Source organism: Cibotium barometz, chromosome 36 (assembly GCF_041138505.1).
Source record: "Cibotium barometz isolate CiBa-2024 chromosome 36, ASM4113850v1, whole genome shotgun sequence".
NCBI classification, from domain to species: domain Eukaryota; kingdom Viridiplantae; phylum Streptophyta; class Polypodiopsida; order Cyatheales; family Cibotiaceae; genus Cibotium; species Cibotium barometz.
Window position 1 is genome coordinate 50,462,375 of NC_141081.1, and position 10,756 is coordinate 50,473,130.

Below are 10,756 nucleotides of genomic sequence, written 5' to 3' on the forward strand. Positions count from 1 at the left end.
CTAATGGTTTTTGGGCAGATGCTGTCAATACAGCTGTTCATCTTATTAAAATCGGTCACCTAATAAGGCTTTAGATGAGAAGGTTCCAAAGGAGCTATGGTCTGGGAAAACTCTGTCTTATGGGCATCTTCGTGTTTTTGGCTGTGAAGCATATTGCCATGTCCCTAAAGAGATGGGGAATAAGCTTGACCCGAAGTCAAGGAAGTGCATATTCCTTGGATATGGCAAATCTGGCGAAATGGGATATCTTTTGTGGGATCTGAAAGCCAGAAAGATTGTACACAGCCATGATGTTGTGTTCAACGAAGAGAAGATGCGCAAGAAGCCTATACCTACTGTTGAGATATGTAGAGTGGTGATTCAAGAAGATGGACTTGTGCATAATAGAGTGCCAAATGCACCGAATGATGGGCACCAAGCACAAGGTATGCAAGCTGAGAATCTTCCCCTTGTGAATCATGATGGAGTGGAACAAAATGGTGGCATTGTTGAGCCAGCGTTGAGGAGGTCTACAAGGGTGACACATCCTCCAGATAGATATGTTCCATCATCGGATTATGTCATGCTGACAGATTGTGGTGAGCCTTCGTGTTATAAAGAAGCATGTTACGTGATGACAAGCTTAAGTGGGAGAAGTCTATGCATTCAAAGATGGATTCTTTACATAAGAATGCAACTTGGGACTTGGTACCTTTGCCAAAAGGAAAACATGCTTTGCCGTGCACATGGGTCTATAAGTTGAAGGTCACACACCGAGTGATGGAAGGCCTACGTACAAGGCTAGACTAGTTGTCAAAGGGTTCAAGCAAGAGAAGGGTGTTGACTTTGATGAGATTTTCTCTCCTGTAGTAGTCAAGATGACCACTCTTTGGTGTGTTCTTGCTTTGGTTGCCAGAGAGGTCATGGAACTTGTCCAAATGGATGTCAAGACAGTGTTCTTGCATGGTGATCTTCATGAGGACATTTATATGCAGCAGCCATAGGGTTTTTGTTGTGAATGGCAAAGAGAACTTGGTGTGTAAGATCAAGAAGAGTCTTTATGGTTTGAAGCAAGCGCCAAGGGAATGGTATCAAAAGTTTGATGCATTCATGAAGTCTCAAGGTTATAGAAGGAGTGAGGTGGATCATTGACTCTATACGAAGAAGGCCGTCGATGGTAGTCTTTTGATCTTGATTCTTTATGTGGATGATATGCTCATAGCTAGGAAGAACACCTATGAAGTAGATGCTTTACAAACAAAGTTGCATGAGAACTTTGACATGAAGGATTTGGGAGAAGCCAGTCATATTCTCGGCATGAGTATCATGTGAGATAGGGATAAAAGGATGCTTTACTTGTCTCAAACTGAGTATGTATCTAGAATACTCAAGCATTTCAATATGGAGAGTCTTCATGATATTGGGGACCCTTTTGATGCTAGTCTCTATCAGTAGGCTGATGGATATCTTTTTAATGTGTATAATAGTCTTTTTAATGTGTATAATAGTCGGCTTGACATTCAGTTTTTGTAGTTGATTAGATTTATGCATAGCCTAAATACAATGCATTGATAGGCTATTAAGCAAATCTTGTTGAGGGCACAAAACACCTTGGCTTGTTTTTCCCAAGGGGGGATCATCAAAGGAGCCAGGATTGCATGCTTTTACAGATTCTGACTTGGCTGGTTGTTAGGACACATGCGTGTCTACTAGTAGATTTTGCTTTTTGTCTTGGTCATTCATGTATCTTAATTCTCATGATTCAGCAAGAAGCAACCCATTATGGCCACATTTCGTTGTTGCGAAGTTGAGTATAAGGTAACATTCACAACTACCGTTGAGTGTCTTTGGCTCATACACCTTATGGACTAATTTGGGTGTTGGACAATCCTCGTCCACTATCATCTTCATTGACAATTAGAGCGCATTGACAGTTTTGAGAAACCCAGCTTTTCAGGCTCGCACAAAGCACATTGATGTGCACTATCATTATGCTGTTAGGGAGAGACTCTCAACAGGAGAGATCGGCATGGCTTATGTGCCAATGTAGAACAACATTGGGGATCTTTTCATAAAGGCTCTATGTCATGGGAGCTTTCAAGCTTTTCACAAAGCTTTAGGCTTACTCCCCTTTGTGGATTGAATGTCCTCCTTGAGTTGGCACCTACCCTATACATTTGGTGTCAGCTCTCGTCATTTACATCATCACTCTCAAGGGGGATTTGTTGCCATACACTTATGATAGTGAAGTGTGAACACACTTAGGACTGTCAAGGCACTTTTTCCCTCGTTAGGAGGTTTTTTTACCCAAGCATGTACATATAGCTAGTATGTACTAGTCTAGGGTTATCACTTCTTGGTACACTTATTACAATACATTATCTTCTTGTTGTGTTCTCTCAAGCTTCTTCTTCCTTTTGTGTGAGGTGTTCATTGTTGAAACCCTACGCCTAGATCAAACAATAAAGGTAGTTGTAAAGAACCAAATTTCTTTTCTCACATTGACAATTTGCTTCATGGTTGATATTGTAATCAACCACAACTATCAACTTAACACTACCTTATGTGTAAAAGAAGAAGCCTATTTGTCAATTGGCTAGATATAAAGCACGTCAATAGCCAAGATACAAGCCCCAAATGTGGCAAGTACTCCCCCCAATTGGATTTCTTAAAAAAAAAACTCGCATATGCATGAAGCATATCCTTTAGAATCAGGTTAACATTTTGGTTGACCATGAGTTTGCAAATGTTCTGTCATACTCATACTAAAAAAATATTCAATGTTTGAAGATTTCCCTCTCGTTTTTTTCAATTATCAAACCTCTTATCTCTATCTGATAATATATTAGTGAGCAGGCCATACCATTGTAGGTGCTTGGAACTACATCCACATAGGCTAAAAATGTCACTACCTTTGAGCGCCTAGTTGCACCTCTCCTAGTGATGCTCATTTTGACTCACATGACGAGCTACTAGGTCTTTGTGATATACCCCCTTCCTTCAATAATAGTTTTTGTTATCCTTGAGAACTTTAGTGAAGTGCACTTGAAACTTTCTCCATGAAATTTTCTACAAAAGCAAGCTACATGCTAGCGTCGAAGGCCCAAGATTTTGGCATCTCTTCTCTTTGAATGTTTAAAGTGATAAGTAGTAAAAGAGGGGAGCTCAAAAGCCGAATTATCTTTTAGTTGAATGCCTTACTTAATTGTAATTTTCTTGTTGTTCAATCTTAGAGCTATTCTACATTGTTTTTTAAAGTGCTAGCCTTTATCATGACCGAGTTTGCCCTTCACCTTTGGAGTGTAATAGAAAAATAAAATTGTTGGTCACATAAAGAAAGTTCCAATTTGGGACTAGCTTTCCATAAACTTTTATAAAAAAATGCAAAAAGATGTTTTATTGGTATCAATAAAAAGATACATCACTTGAGGGTAAAACACGGCGTACTACAGCCGTTCCAATCTTACAAATCACTTCTAATTTTCTCTTACCAGCTAATAAGGTGAAAACAAAGCTCTAATTGCCGACTGTCAACGGATTTTCCAACCACTCTATCCACATTCAACCTGCGCCGCATAGTCTACCTTAGCCACATCAAGTCCCACACTTTCTAGCAAACCAACATTGAGCAATGCACTGAATTGTTTACCTCTGCTTCTTGCTTCCCTCTTGATATTTAATTTCCTATTGGCCTTCAATGGTGCTTTTTGATTTTTTTTGTTTTGTGGGAGTGGTCCCACCATTAAGGCTCTTGCCCCATTGCTAACATTAATAGAGGCATAATTTTTGTCTGCTATGGTTTACTCCTTTCCCTTCCCCTTATCTTTATGCATCTGCTTACCAACATCCTTTCTCTTAGGTTATTGCCCCTTGGTTTCCTGTGCTCTTTGCTCCCTTCTCCCTAAGAAAGTCTTCGGCATTTGAGTCTACTTTTGGTCCCCCTTTCTGATTTCATGAGGGTAGTTACTGCTTTCCAAAAACTTGCACCTACTCTTGGGCACTGATGAGGCAAGTATGTAGTAGCTTTTGTCTAGGCTATGCATGATAAGGTATTACTTCATGTTTTGTCTAGGCTATGCACGATAAGGTATTACTTCATGTTTGGACAAGTAGTGAAGTTAAGGCTGTACTATGTTGGGTTTTGAAGATGCAGGCTTATAATTCATCATTCAATGCTTTGTTTTTGGAGTGCTTTAATTTGTAGTTTGGCATTTAATTTAGGAATTAAGATAATGCAAAATTCTTTGTTTTTTTAGAATAATTTTAGTTAAATGCTTTAGTGTTTCTTCTTTTGATATTTTTTGTTTGAGTTCCCCTCTCTTCGTTAGTTGCTATGTTCTCTCTCTCATCTTCTAATTAGTAAGTTGAATTTTTTTAAAACCTTATGAAGGTGCACACACACACACACACACACACACACGCACGCACACACACACACATTGACATTGATACATACAATTTGTGTACATGTGTTTTAGCATTGACATGCATGTATATAGACATACACGAGTGTTTAGTAAATAACGTGCGTGTGCACACACACACACAAACACACATATATTTATTTTTATATTGACACATACACATTTTGTTATAGCATACATACATGAGTATTTTTATATTGACACATACACATTTTGTTATAACATACATAATACATGAGTGTTTAGTAAATACGTACATGTCTACTCAGGCTGTAAACCTAAATGAAGTAAGAGGATTGGTTGTAGCAGAGCGAGGAGGAGGGATTTGCAGCAGGCACCATCTCCACCTCGCCACCATGGTATGTTTTCTTTCGCTCTAACTCTCTTGCGTTTCAGGTGTGTGTAAGAGGGAGAAACTGGGTCAATTGTGTTTGTGTTTTTGTGTGCGTAAGAAGGATTTGTGTGTGTGTGAGTGTGTGTGTGTGTGTGTGTGTGTGTGTGTGTGTGTGAGAGAGAGAGAGAGAGAGAGAGAGAGTAGTTTGCTGAGGTTTTGGACTTGTTTTCATGATTTGTAGCCCTAGTCTAGGGTTTCTGGAGCTGCCCACCCATTAGGAAAAAAGGGAGCTCATTTCGGGGCCTTTTAGAAGAGAGAGAAAATAGGCTCTCAACCAATTAGGGGTGGGCCAACGTTACGTTGAAAATTCAACAAAAGAAGATGAAAATAAGAAAAAGAAATAGTACTGTATGTTCGTAGAAGCGTGTCACATTAATAAGGTGATCCAATTTCAATCTTTAAAAAAATTATTTTCTGTGCAGAATTTGGTGATTCTGACACCGTAGACGCGTCTGAAACGGCCCAAAACCCCAAAAAATGGCACTGGAAACGTTGGAATCGGACATCTAGAGGCCCGAAAACGGCCAAAAAAGGCCCCAAAAGTGGATTTGATGAAAAACACGATTTGGTACCTTCTTCCTTCCCGGGAAGAAGGTACCAAATCGCGTTTTTCATCAAATCCACTTTTGGGGCCTTTTTTGGCCGTTTCTGGGCCTCCGGTCGGGAAGAAGGTACCAAATCGCGTTTTTCAGCAAATCCACTTTTGCGACCTTTTTTGGCCGTTTTCGGGCCTCCGGATGTCCGATTCTAGCATTTCCAGTGCCGTTTTTGTGGTATTGGGCCGTTCCAGACGCGTCTGCGGTGTCAGAATCACCAAATTCTGCACTGAAAAGTGTTGCTCTTATATGAACATTGAATGTAAAGCATGTGAAAGAATATATTTATTCCTTTTCACACTGACATTTCTCACGCAAGTATCCTTATTTTCTTGCTTTTGTAGAGAGAGAAAAGAGAAAATAGTGAATTTCTTACAGGGCCCCAAAATGAGCTTCCATTTTTCCTAATGTGTGATGATATTAACATTCACACTGAAATGGTGTATGACAAGTGTTTTACCTTTTCAATAATAATAGCTATTGTGTGTGCATGTACGCATGTTTGTTAGACTCCTTGCGGCAATCTCATTCGTGTGACTACACAATGTTAAATCTGAAAGGCCAACAAAACAATGTCGTAGGAGTGAAATTCAACCTTAATGGTTGAACTGGGCAAAACAATTGCACCTACGAGTGTTTGGAGGTTTCTAAAAACCATTTTGTAGTACTGGAGCTTCAAGCTTTCAAATATGGGGTCTTTTGGTGATGAGCTTGTCTGAGGCTCAGAGCATGAAATGATAGATTATGCTTTCACATGTGTTTTCCACTGCGACAAGCTGAAAGCATACTCTTGAGGAATGTTGTCTACTGGAGTGCATACAGCTTATCCGTGTATGATGTCCAACTAACATGCTCATAGTACATGATCGCTTATGTGATGGGTTTGAGTGCATACTGGAGCGCATGTGGCTTATCATATGATGTCCAACTAACATGGTCATAGTACATGATCGCTTGTGTGATGGGTTTGAGTGCATACAGGCCTTCCATGGCCACCACAGCTTGTGGCACATCAGAATTATAATAACGTGATTGTGATGTCGGCTCGTATGTGTGATAGGCCTATGGAAGTTAACCTTTCGATTTTGGACAGAACATAAGTAATCAGTAACTCTATGTGAAATATAATACAAACTATACTCACATGGCATTCTTATCCATATTGTTTTCAAAGATTGACATCGTGTTGTGCATGCATCCTCTAGAGGTGGACCAATGTTTAGATTGTTTTTAGCTGTTAGAGACAGGTTGTTACATCAATGCGATTAGTTGTCTGTGGCTTTGTTCTTGAATACCACCATTTTGGATAGTCAAATAACTTTGATCAGGACATCCTTGCCCAGCATGGCTAGGGGTTCATGTTGTGATTGTCACTATGTGTGGAGCTGTTCAAGAATAAAAAAGCTACATCTTAAACAAAAGCAAACTACTTGCTTGACAACCTTGCAAGAATAATAACCTATCTACCACTTAATTATTGAGGTTTACCAGAACGCGGGAGACCACTTTTGTAAGAGCCTTTTACTACTCTATTTTATGGCTGGTGGATACGTTGGTAGGCACCTGCTGGCAGGCTGCAAATAGACATGCTCTTAACTATTGTAAGGCAGGACAAAACAGACTAGCACAAGGCCAACCTTTGCCACTCTACAACCCGATCGTATCATGTGTAATAGTTCTGTATAGGGATGGCTTGTGTCGAAAGGGACATGCAAAGTACATCTTGTGTGTCCTATTTCTTGACTTAATTTGCTCTTGATCTCGGGAAGTGATGATGGGAGTACCTTGTCCATGTCATGGATGATCTTATATTTCATATTGTAGTTTTCTTGTATGAAGCAATTAGTCTTGTAAATATAGAAGCCTGTGTCATTTCCTTTTTAGGTTTGCCGTTTTGTTTTGTGTCTGAGTGGTGAATTATGTTCGGTTAGATTTAGAGCCTGTCATTCATATTACATAAGAAGTTTTGGGCATTTTCTCATGCCGGATAACATGTACAGTCTTGGTTTTTTTGGGCTACGTAGACAATTTGATGAATCAAAATGTTAAGGTATGTGATGAACTGGAGCTTGAGTTGCTTTCAAGTTGTATGAACATGGTAGACTTACGCACTATCTGCTTGTTGCACGACAGTCGATCTCCAAGAAAAATCGGGTGGAAGTCTACAAGTACCTTTTCAAAGGTACAAATATTGTCGTATTGAGTTTTTGGTCTTTTCAAGAATACATTTGGTTTTGTGATGTACCCAACTCTCTAATCGCATGCGTGTCCAGAGGGGGTACTCTATGCGAAGAAGGACTTCAATCTGCCCAAGCATCCTGACATTGATGTTCCGAACTTGCAAGTTATAAAGCTTATGCAGAGCTTCAAGTCCAAGGAGTATGTGAAAGAGAATTTTGTGTGGATGCACTATTACTGGTACTTGACTAATGATGGCATTGAGTACCTTCAAACCTACCTCAACCTGCCTTTAGAAATCGTTCCTGCTACTCTGAAGAAGTCTGCCAGGCCCCCAGGCAAGCCTATGGGTGGACCTCCGGGTGATCGACCAAGGTGTGTGACTAGGTTTTTACTTGTTTTATTCACTTGAATATATCATTGTGCTAATTTTCTTTCACCAATCTTTGGGTTTTGATGTTACTCTCTCTCTCTCTCTCTCTTTCTCTCTCTCTCTCTCTCTCTCTCTCTCTCTCTCTCTCACATACACACACACACTCTCTCTCTCTCTCTCCAGCACATCTTGAACTCTTGTGTTCTGGGCAGAGGGCCTCCCCGTGAAGGTGGTGACAGGCCAAGGTATGGAGACCGGGATGGGTATCGCAGTGACCTCCATGCGGTCCAGGTGGATTTGGTGAGACAAGGGGGGAGCACCCAAGGGGTTCCAACCTTCATTCAGGGTATAAGTATTGCACATGCCTTGTTTGGTTCAGTTGTTGGTTCCTTGTTTGGCGTTCTTTCCTTCATAATCGTCTTACCGCACGCGCGTGCGTGCGTGTGTGATTGCATTCATTTCTTTCTCACTTTTGGTTGATCGTCTCTCTCCGTTGTGTAAGGGTGGTTGCTACGACATTTTGTTTTTGTTTCGCAGTGTTTTTCATGCAAAGAAGTGCACTCATTCCACGTGCTTTTTGTGTTTTCCAGGGTGGTCCTGGTGGACGACCAAGTTTTGGACGTGGAGGAGGAGGATTTGGTGCAGCACCTTCTACTCTTACGGAGTGAAATGGAAGTAAAATTATGTATCATGCTAGTATCATTGTTGTAGAGCTTAGCGTAAGAGTCGGCTATTATTTTCAATGATGAGTAAGCAACACAGTGTTTTGGTTTTGTTATTAAAGAGTAATCAATTTTGCTCTTTCAACATAATGGCATTGTACAATTGCACTTAGTGGCTAGTAATTTTGGAGTTAATATTTTGGGAAGTAAGCATTTGTGTCCAGGAATTTTGGGAGCTCGTCTCTGCAGAGAAGAGCAAGATGAAGGTTTTCGTGCTTGTCTCTGCGGATGAAGGTTTTGGTTGTTGAAGTAGAGCTGTTTACTCAATGGAAGTTAGCGCCTATGGTAAAGAATTTTGTTTTTATGTTTTGGGGGGGGGGAGTTCAGTTATAGTAGGGCGCTCTAATAGGTTAGTGTGGTGTGCACATTCACACGTGTAGAAGTCTTATCATCATATCATATCTGTTTCTTTTAAGTTGCTTTTACTGCTGTTGGTTATATGAGAAGTTATATATATCTGTGATTGGTAATTTTTTGGTAAAACAAACCTCAAAAACAGAGAGAGAACAATAGTATGGAATATATATGTGGGGAAGATCTTGACGAGTAGATTTCAAAAGTACAATTGATGAGATTAGACTGATTCTAGAGAGATTAAATAGCATCCTTTGTGAGGTTTCCACCTCACTATTGAGGTTATGCATATACAACTTTTTCCTATGCTCTTGTACGACCAATCTTATGTTTTTATTCTTACTTTGGCTTTCTTCTCGAGCAACCAATTTTCTTTTGCTTGTTTTCATCTGGCATGGGAGTGTATTTTGGGTAGAGAAAGTGGGGGTGGGGAGAGAGGGTGCATTGTCTTTGCATGTGTGTGTATGAGTGGCTTAGAGTGTGTGTATGAGAAGGGGAAGGAGATGGATCTGGAAAGAGGATCTTGTGTATGTGTCATTGGGGTCTGATACAGAGGAGCACGAAGGCGATGGTGGTTTAGGAGAAGAGTGGTATGCGTATCAAGGCACAATGCAGAGGAGCACAAAGGCGATGGCTTAGGAGAATAGTGGTAGTTGTATCAAGGTGAGTTGCTTATAGTAGAAGGGGAAGGAGACGGATCTGGAAAGAGGAGCTTGCGTGTGTATCTTTGCGGTGTGATGTAGAGTACAGAGGAGCAGAAAGACGATGGTGGCTTGGGAGAGGAGTTTTCGTCGTATCAAGGTAAGTTCGGAAGGGCGGAGAGCTATGTGGTTGGGATGTGATGCAGAGGAGCACAAAGGACTGGTGGCTTAGGAGAAGTAGTTGTATCAAGGTAAATAAGGTAGGAGAGCTTTGATTTCACGATGTGAGTTGTAAGATCCCTGTTCCCACCGAGCAACGGATTCGGGGTACTGGCAGGCGGAAGTAGCACTTCTCGTGCGGGACAGGGGTCCCACATTCGGAGCCTCGCCCACGGATATCCGGACAAGAGACTAATCCGTCGGTTGTTCCAAAACCGAACTCGGAAAAACTTCCTTTACCGGAAAGCACGGGCGATTCTACCAGGATAACTTTTTACTCTAACGTAGTCAAGATCATTTCTGATCGAGCTGATCCAATTACATCTATAAGATACTTGGTCAGATCAAGGGAGAAACTTGCACTTGGATCATTAGGATCAACGCTTTTTTCCCCATTCAAGAGCCACAGCCGTTGATTCCTATCCATAGAACAATTACTATCCGGGATTTATTTTATCTATCGTAAAAACAAAAGTTTGAGTCTCGATTTATGGATCCATCAGTCCAGCCTAACCCCATCCAATCCCATGGGTTAGCCAACCGCCCAACCACTGTAGTGATGGGATCCAATTAAGAATTTGGTTAGGTTTTGTCCCGGGTACCAAGGAAAAGAGTTCCAAGGCCCCCTAGCCGGATGTTCATGCAAAATAAAACTAGTCACACCACTCACACACCCAATATGAAATTGCCTTTTTCAACTAGATTCAACCAGTTTAAAACAATCCTTTAGTAAAACCATAGTATCACTGATCACAATCTTCCAATTTATCCAATTGATTCTTAATTTCCCATCATTCCTTCATCAGAGTATCTATGGCATCATTGGCAACTAGAATGCTCAGGGGCCGTTTCGATAGTTCCTAGCCCTTAATACTC

General features: G+C 40.8%; 1 pseudogene; it reads left to right on the forward strand.

Annotated features, from left to right (window-relative positions):
* The first annotated feature begins 238 nt into the window (after positions 1 to 238).
* On the forward strand, positions 239 to 8,612 carry LOC147618022 (small ribosomal subunit protein eS10z-like; annotated as a pseudogene).
* Positions 8,613 to 10,756: the final 2,144 nt, after the last annotated feature.